Source organism: Dendrobates tinctorius, unplaced genomic scaffold (assembly GCF_039654945.1).
Source record: "Dendrobates tinctorius isolate UK_male_01 unplaced genomic scaffold, ASM3965494v1 ptg000147l, whole genome shotgun sequence".
In the NCBI taxonomy this organism is placed as follows: domain Eukaryota; kingdom Metazoa; phylum Chordata; class Amphibia; order Anura; family Dendrobatidae; genus Dendrobates; species Dendrobates tinctorius.
The window spans coordinates 9017473-9039994 of record NW_027361814.1 but is presented as its reverse complement, the minus strand read 5'-3'; the positions used below and the strand labels follow the sequence as shown (position 1 = coordinate 9039994).

The window sequence follows — 22522 nt, the reverse complement described above, 5'->3', positions numbered from 1 at the left end:
ATATAGGTAAATTTGTGAAGGAGGGGAGTGTAATATTCGTATGCAAGTGAAAAGTGGGCCCCTCAAAGTCAGTGTTACTGGTGGGCCCTTGGCACCCCAGTCCGACACAGGTGCCAATCACCAGGAGCACAAACTCTAAGGCTATGGATTCTTTAGAGCAACAAGGTTCAGATTTATTAAAGTTTTAAGCTTTAATATAAAAGGTACCGTGCTTACAATAAAAGGATATAACAATGGAAATAAAAAGTGACATATAAACTTACAGAAATATCGAACTTTGCCGTCGGGTATTCTGTCCCCGAGGGAGGGTGGGAATATGAAATGGAGCACATCAGCTAAGCTGCCCCTCACTGTGATAATAACATCTTTCTTTGTGTAAAGGCTTAATTTATAGATTTGACATGGAGATCCAATTTCTAGACCAGCCTCTCATGTTAATATTCTAATTGCTGGTTTGTAACTGAACCATGGCTATTTTACCAATGAATACATTATTTTTCTCTGAAACTCTTTGTGTAACCGTTCTCATAGATAGATAGTGTCATTCTTCAATTGGCATCTCTCTTCAAAAGAGTTGGAAGGTGTGAAATGTTTCAACTTTGTGGTTCTAAGTAAAGCCCCCTAGTGAGACTGGTGACTGCCTTCTCAGGATAACATAGGTCATGACCTGTGTGGAGAGCTGCAGTCAGGGCCGGACTGGCCATCGGGCATTTCTGGCAAATGCTAGAATGGCCGGTCCCTGTAAAGGGCCGCTCGATCAGTCACCCACTTCATGCTGTTATGGTAGAATCAGTGCTGCCGCGCTACACAAGATGAAGTTGGTGGCCGCGCTCAGATGTCCTGACTCCTGATCAGGAGCTGCAGTGAGGTAACATAGAGACAAGGCAGCGGGAGGGGGAGCCTTTCTGTCCTGCTCCAGCCCTGCTTCACTGCAGCTCATGATCAGGACATCGGACTGCCCACTTCCTCCTGTCTATGGGGCCAGAAGGGATTTAGCAGCGTCCGAGTGTGAGACAGTGCACGAGCAGAAGCCCAAGAAGCAAAGAAGCTAAGGCTATGTGCACACGTTGCGGATTCTGCTGCGTTTCCGCAGCGGTTTTGGCCCTGCGGAAACGCAGCAGTTCCGCTGACATGGTACAGTACAATGAAAGCCTATGGGGTTTCAAAAACGCTGTGCTCACGGTGTGTTTTTTTCCGCGCGGTTTTGCTGCGGTTTACAAACTGTAGCATGTCAATTGTTTGTGCGGTTTCCGCAGCGGTTTCACACCTTTAACATAGTAGAGGTGTGAAACCACAGGTCACTTTACCTGCGGTTTTACCTGCGTTTCCGCGCGGAAAAACCCGCAGCGGAATCTGCAATGTGTGCACATAGCCTTAGAGGCAAGCATTAATAGAGAAGAAGAAAAAAAAAAAAAAAAAAAAGCTATGTCCACTCTGCTAACATGCCACTTACGCAAAAGAAAATCACCATTTCTGTGGTGAACTATAACTCCCAGCATGCCATAGGAGCTGCTGTACATGCTGGGAGTTATAGTTCTCCTCAAAGGCGTAAGGATAAGAGTCAACCATGCAGTGGCATAACTACAAAGTTATGGGCCCCGGTGTGAACTTTCAAATGGGGCCCCCCCATGCCGAAATACACGCACATCTCCACTCCCTACACCCCGTACACGCACATCTCCACTCCCTACACCCCGTACACGCACATCTCCACTCCCTACACCCCGTACACGCACATCTCCACTCGCTACACACGCGGCTCCGCTCCATACACCCCGTACACACGCGGCTCCGCTCCACTCCACACTCCCCGTACACACGCGGCTCGGCTCCACTCCACACACCCCGTACACACGCGGCTCGGCTCCACTCCACACACCCCGTACACACGCGGCTCGGCTCCACTCCACACACCCCGTACACACGCGGCTCGGCTCCACTCCACACACCCCGTACACACGCGGCTCGGCTCCACTCCACACACCCCGTACACACGCGGCTCGGCTCCACTCCACACACCCCGTACACACGCGGCTCGGCTCCACTCCACACACCCCGTACACACGCGGCTCGGCTCCACTCCACACACCCCGTACACACGCGGCTCGGCTCCACTCCACACACCCCGTACACACGCGGCTCGGCTCCACTCCACACACCCCGTACACACGCGGCTCCGCTCCACTCCACACACCCCGTACACACGCGGCTCCGCTCCACTCCACACACCCCGTACACACGCGGCTCCGCTCCACTCCACACACCCCGTACACACGCGGCTCCGCTCCACTCCATACACCCCGTACACACGCGGCTTCCTCCATCCGCTCCCACTGATGGACAATTTTCTTCCTGCTGCGCCCAACAGCTATTATTGTCTGCATTTCTGACGTCACGTCAATTTCACTCCAGAGAATGAGCTGCTGAGCTCCCGCAGCACCATTGACGAGACATCAGAACTGTAGACACTGGATCTGCGCAGTGTGGATAAAGCACAGGTTGTTTTTCAATCACACAACGTGGGGGGTAGTGCCATGTGATGTTTTATCAGCTAGCACTCAGCCCAGTGCTAGTTTATGGGGCAGAGCAGTTCAGCAATTATTTTCTCATGCCAAGTCGGCATGAGAGAACAATGGCAGCATGCTGTGACTGGCAGCGCTCCGCTCACTCACACCTTTACAAGCCTATGGGTCTTAGTGAACCGAGTGAAACTTCACACTGCACTCGGATGTCACCCCAGTGCAGTCTGATATACACCAAGTTAGGCCATGGAGGAGACTGAGAAATTCCTTTCTCCATCTCCTCCGCTTCTGTGCTGTGATGCCCGAGTATTGGAGTACAGAGCACCGACACTCGGATCACGCTCGCAGCAGAGCAGGAGCTGAGTATCGATAGCATACTGCAACCGATGCTATACACTTGTGTGACTCCAGCCTTGGGCTCTGCGTCCACAATGAGATTTTGGTGAGTTTTTGGCGCTACATATTTTTGTTGCCTCAGCGTCTTACAGTTCAGCAATGTGGAAGGGATTTACCGTATAAAAACCTCCTGCCCACTGGGCTTTTTTATGCAGTGTAATCTGACCTGCGGTGCGTGCTTCAAATTTGCTACATGTCAATTTTTCTTGCAGATATGCTAAATTTTCTGTCCACATTTTTCCCATAGAATCAAAATATAGGTAACGTGGTCACTTTGGACCAAGCCGCAGCACTATGGAGAGGGCAGCATCATCTTCATTATCTATATAATGAAGATCATAAGCTCTGTGTGTAAAGTAGCAACATGTCTTGGTCCTGCAGCTAAGGCTGGAATCACACGAGCGCATAACATCAGATATGAGAGCGCTGGATGTCATATGCCAATGACCCTCGTCTCCAGCTCTGCTGCACGCATGATGCGAATGTCAGGGCGCTGTGCTCCGAGCCTCTCGCATGACAGGATCAGAGCAAGGCTGCGGAGGACTCAGAGTTATTTCTCCATCTTCTCCATTACCGGTCTCTGCATATATTGGACTGCACTGGGGTGACATCCGAGTGCAGTCCGATGTTTCACATGCATCCATAGACTTGTGTGGGTGTGAGTGAGTCGAGTGTCGCTGCCAATCGCAGCATGCAGCTATTGTTCTCTCATGCTGAATCGACATGAGAAAATAATCGCAGATCTGAGCTGCTCCATAGCGTAACACTGGTCCGAGTGCTATGCTATATTTTATCACATAGCACTCAGTCGTGTTATACGCTCGTATGACCTCGGCCTTAGAGCAATAAATAGGACGGAGCTGTAATAATGGGCTGTCTGTGACTATGTTAATCGTGTTACACTCGCCTCACGTCTTGTAATCTATATGTGCAAAAATATATATTCACTATGTGACTAGTGGCCTGTGTACCGTCAAATGCCAGGGCTGAATTTTAGTCCCAGTCCGGCCCTGGCTGCAGTCTAAGGACAGATGTTATTTTACTGCTGGTCATACATATATATATTTTCACTACAAACTCCATCTAAGCGTTCCAGTCCTTTCACATATACCTGTAGAAAAGAATGGTCTTGCTGTCTTCATCCCGTATAACAAGCGTTATAGGTGCACATACCAGTGTAATATGTCCGCAAACTGTCCAGATTATCATGCTTTGTGAATTACCATCTGTTCTTTTTGTGTGGGACTCCAGCTGCTGCTCCTGGCAGCGGGAGGGCCCCCCTTGACTCAGGGGCCCCATAGCAACTGGGTGTGCCGCTATTAGCAACACACCACTGGCTGGGGGCCCCTGGAGCAGTGGGGGCCCTAGGCAGCTGCTGGCCAATATGCCAGCAGGTGTCAGAGCCAGGGCCCACCGGAGAATCCTCCGGTTCTCTGGTGGGCCAGTCCGACACTGGTGGGCAGTTTCTCTTCATCAGTTTTCTGTTGTACAATAGGTACTGGAACATCCTTACATCCACTTCTCAGCCAGAATTGCCACCGTCATTACCCAATGTTCTGAACTCAAAGTCCAACCCTCTGCTATACCTATATGCAGCTTAACAGACAGAAGAGCAGAAAGTCAAAGCCCCACTTCCTGTAGATAGTTAAAGGTTTCATGCACACATGGAAAGTAATTAAAACATGTGCACAATATTGACACGTGGACTATGATTCCTAGCCTAGCAGCTCTTAATAAGGCTTTCACGGACAGGCTTAACGCTAGCCACTTTCCATGGCAGATCCCATGGAGTGCCCTGACCTTCATCCTTTAACCTCTGTACCGGGATCTAAAATTTCACAGCAGCCCCTGCATTGAGGCAATGGAGTAAGGAAAGAAGGGGTCATTACGAGGAGGTTAAAAATCAGGGATAGAATCGTATGCAAGTGGGTGGTCAAAATACAACCCAAGGTCAGAAACAGAATAATCAAAATAGCACCACAAGAGCAGAGAGCAGGGATGTAAACCAGGTCAAGCAGAACTTTATAACTGGCAGTTTTTAATAAGGATAAAGGAACTTAAAAAGCCATCAGCCCTACCCAGGGCATTCAGTAGGGAGCTAACACAAACCAGAGATAGAAGTTTAGCTGTAAGCTCCTTGGACAGCACATCAAATCCCAGAGAATTTCAAAGTACTGCTACATTATCAACCCATGTCGCCTGCAGCAAAGGTGAGAAGCCACACGGCGACAGAAGCAGAAAAAGAGTGCACAGTCATGACATGGATGTGACATCTCATGCTGACACTTGTTGACTCCTTGCAAGCCACCAGCCTTCCTGCCAGCTGTTATTCCCATTTCTCATGCAGAACTGAGAGACACAGGATACCTCTTTTATGGGGATTTTCCAGAATTATTTAACTCATAGCCTAGCTAAATGATAGGTCATCAGTGGGCAACTGACTCTGGGCCCATCACATTCACTGATTAATGGATTTGCAAGTGGAGCATCTCTATTGTTTACTCAGCACAGCTCTGTACTGCTACCTGGAATTACAACTCAAGTCCTGAGCCCTATTCAAGTAATTAGGACTGAGCTACAATACCAGGCAAACAATGTAGACCTGCGCTCCCTCTACCACTTTGACTCCTTCAATCAGCTGATCAGAAGGGGTGCTGAGAGTTGGATCCCTATTGATATCAATAACCTACTCTAGGAAAATCTAATGGAAAATAGGGTACAATGCAACGTGAGCATCTCTTCTGCAGCAGGCCATGGACTGCCCACAATATAGCAAATCAGATCTTAAAGGGGGTTGCCGAGGATTTTAAATTGGTGGTCGAAAATGGTATGATCAGCCTTGACCTACCCCAGGGTTCAACCTCAATCTGCATAACGAAGGGGCTATAGCACTTGAATGTATTATGTCTCGGATTTGGGCTTTTCTCCCTTTGTGGGGAGGTTGAGCTGAGTACAGCTCTGTCTGTAGTACAAGACAGAGAGGTAGGAAAAGAAGGTGTCATGTGGCAGTCTGTCCATTAGAGGTCACTAGAGAGCACCGACGACAGTGGTTATGTAACTGCCATGCGAGCGTTACATAACTGTCAGAGGTCAAGGTGACTCTGATTGGGCAAAAGTGACAGTCAGGTGACAGTGGGCAGGGCTACCTGGACTGACTGGATAAATACTGAGGTAAGCTTCTAGAAGCTTCAGTCAGTCTGGGGAGCTCACGAGGAAGGAGGGCCTGTTATACAGAGGAGACCCCTCAGAGAGTTTGGACAGCAGATGCGGTTACGGGGGGGGGGGGGGGGGTGACCCTTAAGGACGTTGGTCACAGGCAGCGGCGGTCTGTGAGGACCTGTAATTTGGTGGACTTTGTCGGGGGGAAAGGCCGTGGTGGATTGGCCTAGGGCAGCCATGGTGGAAGAGCCAAAGTACACTTCGACGGTGAAAGTCAATAAGCGAAGGTACTCGGTCCTGTCTGCAAGAGAGAACAGTGTAAAAGTCCTGTCATGCATTGTGCTGGTCGTCGTAAGGGCGGCCAATAAAAGCAGAACCTGTTGAATACATCTCATGTCTCTGTCTCGTGCCTGTCGATGCCAAGAAGCGGGTCACCCCCCCCCATTCCTGTGAGTACAGCACACCTCCACCGCCTTTCTGCACTAACACCAGCAGCACCACCACCACCCAATTGTTATCCCTGCCTGACCGTACCCTACACCTTCACCCTGGTCAGCTGAATTCTGTTGTGCTCCACACCTGTGTCTTGGTATTAAGATGTTCTAGTTGCTCCAGAGTTCTGACTGCTACCTGTTTCTGGTCTCCCAGGACCACTGCTACCTGTTCTTGGTCTTCCAGGACCTCTGTTACTCTGCTGCATGTCTTCCAGGACCTCTGCCTCTTGTTCCTGGTCTTCCAGGATCTCTGCTGCTCTCCTGTCCACCTGCAGCTTCCAGGAAGTCTCACGTCTGCCTGTGGCTTCCAGGACCTCTGCTACCTGTTTCTGGTCTTCCAGGACCTCTGCTACCTGTTCCTGGTCTTCCAGGACCTCTGCTACCTGGCTATAGATCTTTCAGGACCTCTGCCTCTTGTTCCCGGTCTTCCAGGATCTCTGCTGGTCTCCTGTCCACCTGCAACTACCAGGAAGTCTCAGGTCTTCCTGGGGCTTCCAGGACCTCTGGTACTTGTTTCAATCTTAGTTACTAGGTTTATTACATGACTTATAATACATTGTACGCAGTTTGCTTTCAGGGCAGATTATAAACCTTACACTGGACGGTGTCAGTAATTATGTAACAATAAATAATTTATCATAAAAACCTTCCACATCCAGATAGTGACGTCTGCAGAAACATTTGCATGAAATATTCATGGCTGGATTGTATCTTCTATAAGGACCAGATGGCTTTGGTCCATAAACCCATATACTGCCGAGTATAGATCTTTAGACTTGTAAAACAGCAAAAAGGAAATGACTGCAAATCCTATACCGGTTTATGTACTCTAACCAGGAAAACGGTGATCTATTTTTTGTGTTCCTCCCTGAGGACAACTAACAGGGTTGTGCACTACCTGGATTCTGATGACCTGTTCTTAGGATATATCATGAATATCAGATGGTTGGGGGTCCAATGTCCAGCATTACCACCGATCAGTTGATTGCAGCAGTAATGTAAGTGTACAGAACCAGGGCAAAACAGCACAAAACACTGCACAGTGGCTGTTCTCAGGTACTGTAGCTCAGCTCCTATTAAATTGAATCAGAGTGGAGCTGCAAGCATCGGATCCATATGGGTGATAGTTTGTCAGATCCCCAATGATCTGATATTGATAACCTTTCGAAAGGATAGGTCATCAATATCTAAGTAGTTGACCACACCTTTAGCTCAGTGTCTGGCTTTCTGTAGACTGGGCCTGGATTTGGCATTTGGTGGGCCCATATAGCCAGGACAACTATATCCACTTAGAGGTCAGTTGTAGTTAGTCAAGATCCTGGTCTGAAATCCACTTTGATACTCCAAAGCAGGAACTTGAGATTACTAGGTCCCAATGACATCATGAAAATTCATACTTCCAAGGTCCACCTACTATGGAGTAATAATGTGGATGCCAGAACAAGGTCCTGGAAAGCTTTTTGCTAAACTCTAAATTAGTCACCGCTATGGAGTCCAAAAGATGTTATGTTGGGGAACTGGAGAATGTTACAAGAGAGTAATGAGTGTTGGGATGCAAGTTCTGTAATGGCAGCCCATGCAATAGACAGACTTCACTTGGCCTGGCGTTGTCTTTGCCCTGTATCTGTATATTCTATCCAAGCTATAAAAGCAAGCTTGGCATCAATACAGTGTAAGGCAGAAAGTATCCCCACATATTTGTAAAAATTCTATAGATAAAGGGGCTGACCAGGCTTGGGGTTCAAGCCTGCAGTCACTCTATATGACTGCAGATTTGTGAATACTCAGAGCACGCAGCGTGCGCGATGTCAGGATTCTCCGATGCCAGCTCCGGGAGCATGATCATAAATGTGACGCTAGTCACAACCCACGGCTAGGCTGTGAATAAGCGCAGTCAGACGTTCCAGGGTCAATACCAAAAGATTGCTTAGTAAACCAAGGGAAAATATGAAGTTGCAATTGAGGTCACATGCCACGATCAGAAGCCCCAGTGGCCGCTGTGAAAATGGCAAGATTACCAATTTTATTTTATTTTTTTTAAATGAAGATCGTGATATGGAAAACAAAAAAATATTGGCAGATTAAAAAAATAAAAGTAACTTAAAAACCAGGTTTAAACAATAGGTAATTTTCTGATCTTTGCTTCCCTTTAATTTTAGGCACATTTTCTTAAAGGAGAAGGTCGATTTAAGTAACCCCACCAGTATGAGGTCATCATTATCCCAGGAGGTAAAGGACTGAGTAAAAGGCAGATAAGATGTGTAAGTGAGGAGGCTGACAGCCGGCAGATGGTGACTTCTAGGCTGAACCTGTAAACTCCGCAGCAGCTGTGGGAGATCTCTACAGAGAGGGGTCTTTCTCATGCTAATATAGGGGTTTATGCACCCAACTGGCTACACCACTACTCCACATATAATCTGATTCATGGATGTGGACGGAGCAGGAATTAAATGATGTACAAAGCAGACGACATTGTGTGTCAATTAGAAATGTCAAAGACTTGACTGATGAGTATATGGAGGCCTTATGTTCCTAATTAACAGGCTTAACTGTATTATGATGGCTTGATACCAATGTGGCAGTGCTGGATTGATCACTGAGCTTCATTAGGTTGGTTTATATTTATTTAGTCCTACAGTATATAAAGGGTCTGTTCACACTATAGTTAAGGAAATATAGACGAGTATTCCAGCAGTTTCTTGGATTAAAAAATATGCTTTACTGCTGTAAGGCAGCGGTAGCACCGCACACAGTGACCCACAAAGTTCAAACATAAAAGTCTCTTTAATGTGTTATCTTCACACAGAAAAGGTTCCGATCCACACAAATGCAAATAACTTCAGTGCATATTATCAGTGTTCACTTCACACCAGTTCATAGCACTATATAGTACATGGCATCCTTTAGATTGCAGTCACTACCCACGCTAGTCCTCCACTGACTAGTTCCTGTGGGTGTCCTGCACCTCTGTATCACAGTCTCTACTCACAGCCGTACCCAGTCCTCGATATCCTCCGGGTCGCAACCGGGCACAATATTCACCTGGTTGCAGCCATTAAACATGCTAGTCCTTTACTCGGGCACAGGATATATGCCTCCGCTTCCAGTCACCATGGATGGCAGCACCACTCTGTATGCTGTGGGTGCCAGGCCGATGGGCCCCACTCTGTCCTGTGCTCTGCACAGCAACAAGCACCAACTCACTCTGGCCCTGACACTCCTCAGACTTACTCAGCACTCACTAATCCTTTCCTGCAAGGCTTTTATCACAGAAACCTGTAAAACCTGGGTCCGGAATGGAACAGACTGCACAACTTACAATCCTGCAGTCTGCTTCAAACACAACATCCAGAGCAGGTTTTCCGTACCTCTGTCTTGGACACTAACATATCCAAGACTAACACTTTTATTATCAGTCTGCATTCCAGTCACAGCTACGCCCGTGACTGCCATGCACACCTATGTCCTTTATACGCCTCCATGCACATCCTGGGGAGAACACACAGTGCCCCCTAGCTGTAACAGGGGTCACTGCCTCACACTGTAGAAAAGACATGAACCGCACATGGATCTATTATGTCCAGTAGCGTAGCTACCGGGGGAGCAAAGGGGGCTCAGAGGGGCCCATCCGGAGCTGCTGTTACCCTTAACTGTACTGGCGTGACATGATCTGCCTCTACTACCCGTTCTATAGGCAGCTGGTCACTTTTTGCAGCTTGATTCAGTTCCCGAAGTGATGGCGCATGCACAGTATGTCAGATTTCACGCTAGCACTCTGACAACTTGTGATTGTGTCGACGCTATGACATCAGTGGTGGACTCCTCTGGATCCTGGACATAGAGAAAACAGAGAAAAGCGAAACTATGGGGGATAGTAGAACACCTAGACCCAAAAGCTGGTTGTCAATAATATTAACTAAAGGTACTGTCACACTTAGCGATGTACCAGCGATTCCGACCAGTGATATGACGCGGTCAGGATCGCTGGTGCATCGCTAGGTGGTCGCTAGTGAGCTGCCACACAGGCAGATCTCACCAGCGACATCGCTAGGGACGGGGGTCGCTACTTACCTGTCACACCCGGCGATCCTGCGTCCTCCCGCCCGGCTCCACGCGTCGCTCGTCCTCACAGCAGGAAGCTGACGACGAGAAACAGTCCAGCCTGTTCTCGCGCGATCAGCGATAACCAGCGGGGGAGCCAGTCGTAGGTAAGTATCAGACACAGCGATATCGCTAGCAATATCGCTATAACGTCACTAGTTATAGCGATATTGCTAGCGATATCTCTTAGTGTGACAGGCCCTTTAGCCAGTTAGAAGTGTGTATGCTAATGCCAGCACATATTTAGAGATAAGCTGAGCCAATTATTGATACGATGCATGAATACTAATAACCTATATAAAGACTGACCGAATGATGTAATAAAGAGATTTGCTTTTATGCTCAATGTATTAGCATAGCTCTTCCGTGCATGTATTTGAATTTTACAATTTAATTTGTAGCAGACCAAACATCTCAGAACGTCCCACCTTATGTGGCGACAGCAGAGAGATAGATAGATCTCTATGTATAAATATGAGTGCATGTATGTATGTATGTACGTGTGTGTTTATCAAGCCATGCCCACTCCACATAGCCACACACACTCCCACACAAAGCCCCGTATAATATCTAATATATATATATATATAATAAATATCTAATATATATATAAAATAAATATCTAATATATACAGTGGGGCAAAAAAGTATTTAGTCAGTCAGCAATAGTGCAAGTTCCACCACTTAAAAAGATGAGAGGCGTCTGTAATTTACATCATAGGTAGACCTCAACTATGGGAGACAAACTGAGAAAAAAAAATCCAGAAAATCACATTGTCTGTTTTTTTTTCATTTTATTTGCATATTATGGTGGAAAATAAGTATTTGGTCAGAAACAAAATTTCATCTCAATACTTTGTGATATATCCTTTGTTGGCAATGACAGAGGTCAAACGTTTTCTTTAAGTCTTCACAAGGTTGCCACACACTGTTGTTGGTATGTTGGCCCATTCCTCCATGCAGATCTCCTCTAGAGCAGTGATGTTTTTGGCTTTTCGCTTGGCAACACGGACTTTCAACTCCCTCCAAAGGTTTTCTATAGGGTTGAGATCTGGAGACTGGCTAGGCCACTCCAGGACCTTGAAATGCTTCTTACGAAGCCACTCCTTCGTTGCCCTGGCGGTGTGCTTTGGATCATTGTCATGTTGAAAGACCCAGCCACGTTTCATATTCAATGCCCTTGCTGATGGAAGGAGGTTTGCACTCAAAATCTCACGATACATGGCCCCATTCATTCTTTCATGTACCCGGATCAGTCGTCCTGGCCCCTTTGCAGAGAAACAGCCCCAAAGCATGATGTTTCCACCACCATGCTTTACAGTAGGTATGGTGTTTGATGGATGCAACTCAGTATTCTTTTTCCTCCAAACACAACAAGTTGTGTTTCTACCAAACAGTTCCAGTTTGGTTTCATCAGACCATAGGACATTCTCCCAAAACTCCTCTGGATCATCCAAATGCTCTCTAGACGGGCCCGGACATGTACAGGCTTAAGCAGTGGGACACGTCTGGCACTGCAGGATCTGAGTCCATGGTGACGTATTGTGTTACTTATGGTAGGCCTTGTTACATTGGTCCCAGCTCTCTGCAGTTCATTCACTAGGTCCCTCCACGTGGTTCTGGGATTTTTGCTCACCGTTCTTGTGATCATTCTGACCCCACGGGGTGGGATTTTGCGTGGAGCACCAGATTGAGGGAGATTATCAGTGGTCTTGTATGTCTTCCATTTTCTAATTATTGCTCCCACAGTTGATTTCTTCACTCCAAGCTGGTTGGCTATTGCAGATTCAGTCTTCCCAGCCTGGTGCAGGGCTACAATTTTGTTTCTGGTGTCCTTTGACAGCTCTTTGGTCTTCACCATAGTGGAGTTTGGAGTCAGACTGATTGAGGGTGTGCACAGGTGTCTTTTTATACTGATAACAAGTTTAAACAGGTGCCATTACTACAGGTAATGAGTGGAGGAAAGAGGAGACTCTTAAAGAAGAAGTTACAGGTCTGTGAGAGCCAGAAATCTTGATTGCTTGTTTCTGACCAAATACTTATTTTCCACCATAATATGCAAATAAAATGAAAAAAAAACAGACAATGTGATTTTCTGGATTTTTTTTTCTCAGTTTGTCTCCCATAGTTGAGGTCTACCTATGATGTAAATTACAGACGCCTCTCATCTTTTTAAGTGGTGGAACTTGCACTATTGCTGACTGACTAAATACTTTTTTGCCCCACTGTATATTTCATAGGCACATATTCTTGACCACAACAGGTTACACTTGCTTGTGTTGCCCATAGCAACCAATCACTAAGCATCTTTCATTTCACCAGAGCTGTTTAAAAGATGAAAGCTGAGATGTGATTGGTTGCTATGAGCAACAGTTTTCCCACTCCACAACACCTCAGTAGACACTGACCGGGTGGGAGAAATCTAGCATCCCCGGGAACATAAGCTCCCAGCCATTGTCTACCCCCCAGAAAGGAGCAGAGAGCACATGACAGAAATGAATCACCCCCTCCTCTATTACTGCCGCACTCTATTGTTACCAGCATAGAAAAACGCATCATCAGCGGCCGCGCACAGAGCCGCACTGCCAAGTTACATAACAGCACATGTCCAGGAACTTCCTGCTCAGCACCACACAGTTCGGGACTATGGGATGGAGGATACCTATAATGGGTATATGGGCACAGGACTAGGGGAAGGAGGATATATATGATGGGTATATGGGCACTCGACTATGGGATGGAGAATATGTATGATGGGTATATGGGCACTCGACTATGGGATGGAGAATATGTATGATGGGTATATGGGCATGGGACTATGGGATGGAGGATGTATGATGGGTATATGGGCACTCGACTATGGGATGGAGAATATGTATGATGGGTATATGGGCACGGGACTATGGGATGGAGGATATGTATGATGGGTATATGGGCACTCGACTATGGGATGGAGAATATGTATGATGGGTATATGGGCATGGGACTATGGGATGGAGGATGTATGATGGGTATATGGGCACTCGACTATGGGATGGAGAATATGTATGATGGGTATATGGGCATGGGACTATGGGATGGAGGATGTATGATGGGTATATGGGCACTCGACTATGGGATGGAGAATATGTATGATGGGTATATGGGCACGGGACTATGGGATGGAGGATATGTATGATGGGTATATGGGCACGGGACTATGGGATGGAGGATATGTATGAAGGGTATATGGGCACGGGACTATGGGATGGAGGATATGTATGATGGGTATATGGGCACGGGACTATGGGATGGAGGATGTGATGGGTATATGGGCACGGGACTATGGGATGGAGGATGTGTGATGGGTATATGGGCACGGGACTATGGGATGGAGGATATGTATGATGGGTATATGGGCATGGGACTAGGGGATGGAGGATATGTATGATGGGTATATGGGCACGGGACTATGGGATGGAGGATATGTATGATGGGTATATGGGCATGGGACTAGGGGATGGAGGATATGTATGATGGGTATATGGGCACGGGACTATGGGATGGAGGATATGTATGATGGGTATATGGGCACGGGACTATGGGATGGAGGATATGTATGATGGGTATATGGGCACGGGACTATGGGATGGAGGATAATCATTATAATTTTTTATAACTAACCATTTAGTTACTATGCCCGGGTAACGCCGGGCAGTTCAGCTAGTGATAGATAAAATCAAAAAAGATTGAGGCAGCACACCATATTAAGAAAGTGCTCTTTTAATGGCCCATACGGCGACGTTTTGGTCCTAAGTGTGGACGTTTCACAAGCAAACTCCATGCTTAGGCCGGGATCACACTTGCGATTTAAACGGCCGAGTCTCACATGGTAATACACGGCGCTGCCGCCGGGACTCAGGAGCGGGGTGTGCAGCTCCATGTATTGCTATGCAGCCTCACGCCCCGCTCCTGAGTCCCGGCGGCAGCGCCGTGTATTACCATGTGAGACTCGGCCGTTTAAATCGCAAGTGTGATCCCGGCCTTATGACCAAAACATCGCCATATGGGCCATTAAAAGAGCACTTTTTTCAATTTTAATATGGTGTGCTGCCTCCATCTTTTTTGATTTTATTTACTAGGACTGGTATGTACCTGTGAGTCTTTGCACCCTATTCATATCTGTGCTGTTCTTCTACTATTTTAGATGATAGATAGATAGATAGATAGATAGATAGATAGATAGATAGATGCTCACAATTATCCTGTCAAAAACATTAGTGCTAATTTTATAGTAAATATTTTATCTCACAAAGTTCCACAGAAACTTTATTTTCCATGGGCGGATTATTTTCCATCAATACAATCACAGCCATCTGTAATATTCGTTCATGCAGGCAGTGGGATTTTTACTTCTGGGGGAACTATGCTGCCATCTCCCTAGCAGCACTACACAAATCAAAATAATATTTATAATATTTATTTTTAATTAGCTAATTATTTTTTTTAATGCTTAAAGGTAAACTAGAAACCATTATCTACTGAGTTTTGTTACCCTGGTACAAGGAGCGTTGTGATCTACGGGGGCGTCATTCTTTAGAAATCAGAATCCTTCCATTTGCTGAGCGTTGGTTATGTTAGCAGTGATTGATGGGCTGTGCAGATGTTGTGGGTATCTGTCCCAAAAGCCCCATCAATGGCCTTTGTTATACTTTATGCTTGGCAGCAACATAATAATGTGCAAGTTGTCAGCCACTACATATAATTCTTTAACAGAGAACCGGGGCAGATGGAGCGGTGACAAATGCAAAACCGAGTTTATATATCAGACACAAACATTATATACTACTGGTCTAAGACCAAGAAACAGAGATCGTGATGGAAATGTGTCATCCGAAAATTACCTATTTTTTAACATCAAGATTTATGGTAATTGGTAAACAATTTTTTTTTAAAAGTTGGTGATATGTATATATATACACATATTTATATATGCACACAGGGTGGGCCATTTATATGGATACACCTAAATAAAAAGGGAATGGTTGGTGATAACTTCCTGTTTGTGGCACATTAGTATATGGGAGGGGAGGAAACTTTTCAGGATGGGTGGTGACCATGGTGGTCATTTTGAAGTCGGTCATTTTGGATCCAACTTTATTTTTTCCAATGGGAAGAGGGTCATGTGACACATCAAACTTATTGAGAATTTCACAAGAAAAACAATGGTGTGCTTGGTTTTAACGTAACTTTACTCTTTCATGAGTTATTTACAAGTTTATGACCACTTATAAAATGTGTTGAGTGCTGCCCATTGTTGGATTGTCAATGCAACCCTCTTCTCCCACTCTTGACACACTGATAGAAACACCGCAGAAGAAATGCTAGCACAGGCTTCCAGTATCCGTTGTTTCACATGCTGCACATCTCATCTTCACAGCATAGACAATTGCCTCCAGATGACCCCAAAGATAAAAGTCTAAGGGGGTCAGATCGGGAGACCTCGGTGGCCATTCAACTGGCCCACAATGACCAATCCACTTTCCAGGAAACTGTTCATGTAGGAATGCTCGGACCTGACACCCATAATGTGGTGGTGCACCATCTTGCTGGAAAAACTCGGGGAACGTGCCATCTTCAGTGCATAAAGAGGGCAACACATCATCATGCAGCAATTTCAGACATCCAGTGGCATTGAGGTTTCCATTGATGAAGAATGGCCCCACTATCTTTACCCCATATACCACACCATACCATCAATTTTTGAGATCCAACAGTCTTGGAGGGATCTATCCACTGTGGGATAATGTCAGACCAATAGCGGTGGTTTTGAAGAGTGGGAGAAGAGGGTTGCATTGACAATCCAACACAATGGGCAGCACTATGAACACATTTTATAAGTGGTCATAAACTTGTAAATAACTCATGAAAGAATAAAGTTACATTAAAACCAAGCACACCATTGTGAAGTTCTCAGTAAGTTTGATGTGTCACATGACCCTCTTCTCATTGGAAAAAATAAAGTTGGATCCAAAATGGCCGACTTCATTCATTATGGCCGCCATAGTCGTCACCCATCTTGAAAAGTTTCCCCCCTCCCATATACTAATGTGCCACAAACAGGAAGTTGATATCACCAACCATTCCCATTTTATTTAGGTGTATCCATATAAATGGCCCACCCTGTATATCTATATACTGTATAAATATTATATATATATGAAAAAAATTAGTGTAGCATAACATTTTTTTTAATTTCACTCTCCTGAAACAATACTGACATCTTGCAGTTTTCTCATAATCCACTGACACTGCCTGTTCTGCAGAGATCACTTCCCAACAGCCATCTCATTATCATCACAGGCAGGATTACAATGACAGGAGAGGTAATGCCAATGGGTAAATAGAACATGATCCATCATTCATTGCACAGATCACAGAGCATACCCACGTTGCCCTCTCATAGTAATCATTTGTAATATCTATGTGGCTGCTGGAAAGCGTGGCTGTGACTGCTAACAGAAGCTCGGGTAAGACGGCAGCCTCCATAATTGTGCTCCTAAAATAAAAATCAGAAAATAAAAACAGAAGAGAAAAAGAAAAAGTGTCTGCATGAACATCAGGTTACAATTATGATAAGATAACAAAAGGTGATGTGTTCCTTTTAATAGTCCTATTTATAAAAGATCTCTCAAACCTAAGCTGTTGAGTGGCAGAATTCCTGCGTCTCCATACTCCTCCTCCACCTGCCGCCATATGGTGCTTCAATATGGAACCAATCTCCAGCAGAAGCCAGATAGACCGCAACAAGGGAGCAAGCTCAATGAGTGGCTGTGGACATTGTCATCCGTATTTGCTACCCTAACATATAATAGTTATACTCCAATCTGTCGGTGCTGCGGCTTGAATGAGATAAGGCCTCATTCAGACATCTGATTTTTGCGTACGAGTGCTATCCGTGTTTTTCAGCGCTCATACCTAGGATAGTCTACGGGGCCATTCATATGTCCATTCCATGTCCATGTTGAGATAAATATTGGAGACATGTCTGATATTGATTGGAGAGTCAGATCAAAATCAGCAATGCAAGTCTATGGGTCCATGAACAAACCGGACTGCATTTGGATGACATCTGAGTGTATCCGATTTTCAGACTGTCAGAAAGGCAATGGCGGGAGAATTTTTTTTTTCTGAATTTCTCCATGCATGAGAAAATCGGATAACACTCATACCACACTGTGATCAGTATAATTGGTCCAATTTTCTCATATGTGAAAACATTGTATGTTTGAATGGGGTCTTCATCTGCAGGTACATTTATGCGGTCTTTTGGCAGGCGATGTACTGCTCCTGGGGCGTGGAGACCTGTTACAGTATGCGACCATATGTCATGGAGGAGAGAATTAGGCCATCGTTTTCGTAGTCCACATACAAGTTCTTTCCATTTTTTCACAGATAGAACTTTTACCTATTATTGTCTACGTCGCTGTTCACATTTCTGACCAAACTGAAGAAAGTCTGATCCAAAATACCGAGGAAAAGATTTTTGGGAACAAGAAAAATCACGGCCGTGATGAATCCGTACTATAGGCGCTCATTCAGACGTCTGATTTTTCGCATACGGGTGTATAATTATTCTGATCAGACTTTGGTCAGAGTTTGATCACACTGTGGTATGAGCATCATTAGATTTTTGGAGAAATTTAAAAAAAAAAAAAAAAAAAAAAAATTTCTTCACCTTCCCATCTCTGATAGTTCAGGAAATTCGGACCGCACTCAGATGTCATCCGAGTGCTGTCCAATTTTTTCACTGACCCATTGACCTGCATGGCCGATTTTCATCTGACACTTGAATAAAAATCGGACGTGTCTCCAATATTTTCCACTGACTACATGGTCTGAGGAAAAAAAAAATGGTCTATGGGGCCATTCACATGTCCTATCACAGGTACGAGTGCAATCTGTGAAAATGATGGGTAGCGCTCGTACACAAAAATCAGATGACAGAGTGAGCCTTTACGGCAGGTGCAGACGACAGTGACGTCTCTCATCTGAGAGAATTGGGTCAATTATGAAAATCACATTCTGATCAAAGAAGATGGAAAAAAAAATTCTCCATCTTCTCCATTCTGCATACTGTCAGTCTGTGGAAGTCGGACTGCACTCAGATGTCGTCTGAGTGCAGTCTGATCGTTTCCACTGACTCACTGATTTGCTTGGCTGAGTGCGATGCTGCAATACTGGGTAATGGCGGCGGTGGATTCTTGGACTATAGGATGATACAGGAAAGGCCTCTCCAGGACAGCAGCGGGTCGTTGTGGACACTGCTGTGATTCCGGTACTTTAGTGTAATTGTCCTGGTCTCCACAAGTAAATTGCAGATATAGTCCGGCACTCAGAGAACAAAGCCGCGTCCTCACCTGCCACACATGACCGCGTAAAGAGGTTGAGAAAGTTCTGTCACAGACTAACAAGTATTTCGCTACAAGCGTTTCCAGATGAACGGATCGAGACAGCGGCAATTCTGACATTATGCTGAGCGACATCTATGAAGTCCCACAAAGGAAAAAATAAAAACTGCTCAGCAACTGGCACCAATGACTGCATGTCAGAGGCACAATGCCGGCACTCGGGCTGCGATGTTCTGCGGAATGTCACTCTTCTTCTTTGTAAAAACTGCAATCCGGGTTTTACATGTGTATTTTTATAAGAAAAGGTGCAGAAATTCTTTCCATTCTCACACAGAAATCAGTGATTGTAGCAAAAAAAGACATTTTGTCATTTTCCATGAATATGGCAGTCACAGAAATGTATGAGCCCATATTGGACTGTGGTAATAGCAGGTACGCAGGATGCAGTGACGAGACGCGAGACAGAAATGACTTTAAACGTTAACTTTTATAGATAAATGCCGTTAGGGCTATTATTACGCAACCAACAGAATAACAGTAGTTGTCCTCGCAGGAGCCAATACACATAAACAAGGATTGGGAGAACACGACTAATCCGGCAAAGACCGGTCACTATAGGACCGCGGAATTGCTAACTAAGGGTCCTTAGTCACTATGTATCACTTATCCGTCCTGACGTCCGACGGCGTTCTGTTCCACGGTGTGTCTGCGTCGCAGCCACTGGGCCCAGCCGCTGAAGATCTGGCGTAGTCTTCGGGCGTTCTGATGCCCAGGAGGAGTAGGGGCACAACAGGCCCGCGGAGAGTTCTTTGGTGGGATGTCCCCCAGCGGAGGCAGCGGGATACCGCCTGGGAGTGGGAGAGTGGAGGCCGCAACTCCCTGACAGGGACTGGCAGCGGCGGTGATAAGTGGCGGTTGATAGGCCACAGGCGCAGTCTGAGGCCGCACTGGAGGATCCGCAGCAGGCACAGGCCCAGTCTCTACCGCGGAATGGAGCGGGGTGGTGGCAGCTGCGGGTGGCAAAGGAGGGGTCACCGCCATTGTCAGGAGTGAAGCGGCGGAGGCTGCAGGCAGCAGCAAAGAGGCCACAGCCGCGAGCTGGAGTGAGGCGGCGTCAGCCGCGGACGGCTGCGAGTAGGCCGCAGCCGAGAGCTGGAGTGAGGTAGCAGTCTTCTTTTGTCGGTAAGCTCGGCGCCGTCTCCCTGAGGTCCACCAAGAGTCTCCCTCCTGTCGCTGTCCTCTCTGGAAGCTGCTCGTGGCTCTCGCTTTCTGGCCCTCCCCAAGTCTCCACCTCCTCCCTCGTTCTGCTGACTCGCACAGTCTGGCCCTCTCCGCCCCTCTTCTCTGGACTCCTCCCCCAACTGCCCTGTCAGTCTCAGCAGTCCATCCCCAAGCTCTGCACCCTGGAGACAGATAAACCCCAGGAACTTGGAAGACGGTCCCCTCGGTTCCGTCCCGGGAACTCGGCAGAGGCCTCTCCTCCTACACTCCCCAATCCTGTATGCTCACCAGTCCTCGGGCGAGGGTCTTGGTAGGCTCGGGTTGGCCTTTTGAGACAAAAGTTCCTGTTGCCTTACGAACTGATCCTGTTCGTAGCGTTCGGGGGGTTTGCTGGCTGTTGACCGCTCGGAGCGTCTTAGTTCGACTGTGGTGGAGCTTTCTGGGGTGGTGGCCAGTGTTGGACTGGCCGATACTGGTGGGCTGGCGTGACTTGCTGAGATATTGTTCCTTGGATGGCCCGCTTGTACCGTTGGGCTATCTTCTTCGTCATCTAGGTCCTAGACCGTGGGCATTGGTTCGGGGGCCTGAGGAGTGGGTTCGGGTTGCACGGGATAATTGGATGTACAGGGCCGCAACATTTTACAGTGCACAGTACAAGTGGGAAGTGTCCCGTTACTTTCAAGTTGTATCTTGTACACAGGCCTATCGGGGCTTATTCGGCGCAATACTCGGTAAGGACTCTCTTCCCACCGGGGTTCTAGCTTGTTCTGGGGGCGCTGGTCTAGTACGAGTACTCGATCCCCAGTCTGAAAGTCGGTGGGTGGAGGTAAAGTCCTCCCTGGGTGCTCTAGGTCCTGGAGTTTTGTCTGGACGATGCGGTGAAGTGTCTGTAGCCGGTGTCGGTGGTTTCGGACCCATGACGACACTCCAGACCAGGGTTGGGGTTCCTCCGGGTTTAGTTCTACCTCCGTGATCCCTTTGCCTTCTCGCCCGAATAGCAGTGAGTAGGGGGTATAGCCGGTAACTTGGTGCACCCGGTTGTTATAGACACACACTAGTTCAGGGACATAATCAGGCCAGCGGGCCTTCCGGTCACTCTCCAGGGTACGCAACATTTTAATTAGTGTCTGATTAAAGCGCTCACAGGCTCCGTTTCCCTGTGGGTGGTATGGTTTGGTCCGAGATTTATTGATACCATAGAGATGATGTAGCTCCTCCTTGACCTTCCCCAGGAAACATGCTCCCTGATCTGAATGTATCCGTTGAGGGCAGCCGTACACTTGGATAAAGTTCTTGCAGATTGCATAGGAGGCTGACTCCGCAGTTTGATCTCGGGTGGGGCTTACCATGGCAAATTTGGTGAAGTGATCCACCATGACGAGACAATGCTCATACCCCTGGTATGCAGGGCCAATGGTCACATAGTCCACCGTGAAGAGCTCGAGGGGTGCTGATGTCACAATCGTTTGCACCGGGGCCCGTTGCGTGGGTGGTTTAGCTAGCCCGCATAGGCGGCAGGCCCGACAAGTTTCTTCCACAGCAGTGTGCAAGCGCGGATGGTAAACTATCTGCTGCAACCATTGCAAGGTTTTCTGGACTCCGAAGTGAGCCCCCTTTTCGTGGGCTTCCCGTGCCAGTTCACTGAGTTGGGTTCTGGGCACGACTACCTGCCAAGTTGTTGCAGATGCCGCCCGTGATACTGTCTTACGATACAACAGTCCTTTCTTGATGACTAGTTTCTCCCATTGGCGTAGCATCAGCAACATATCCTGAGACGAAGTCTGTCTCTGGGCGTCGGTGGGTAGTTTGCCGGTGGTCACCCATCGGCGTAGGAGCCCAATTTCTTCATCTTCTTGCTGCTGTTGGATGCATCTGTCACGTGATTGCTCCAGCACACCCCTTGGGGGTCCTTCTTGTGTGGCAGCCGTGAGCACGGCGGCGGTGAGGGCATACGGTTTCTCTTCTCCTTCCAATTCGTCATCTCGACTTTTCCCTGGCGTTGTGTGCCGGATCCTGGAGAGGGCATCCGCGTGCACATTTTGTACTCCTCTTTTGTAGATGATCTTGTAGTTGAACTTGGCCATCCGGGCCACCCATTGCTGCTCCAGAGCCCCTAATTTGGCATTTTCCAGGTGGGCCAGCAGGTTGTTGTCACTGGATTTTCCGTCCATTTGCCCCGGCAGGAGCCCCCTTTAGCAGGTCCTGCAGGGCTCGGGCCCGGTGTGCAAAATTCTTTACG

At 47.1% G+C, this 22522-nt stretch overlaps 1 protein-coding gene across 1 annotated transcript in view; it reads right to left on the bottom strand.

The window, feature by feature from the left end:
- The window catches only part of JAKMIP3 (Janus kinase and microtubule interacting protein 3), a 194596-nt gene that overhangs the window by 11143 nt on the left and 160931 nt on the right, over positions 1 to 22522 (bottom strand). The gene's annotated exons all lie outside the window — the stretch shown is intronic.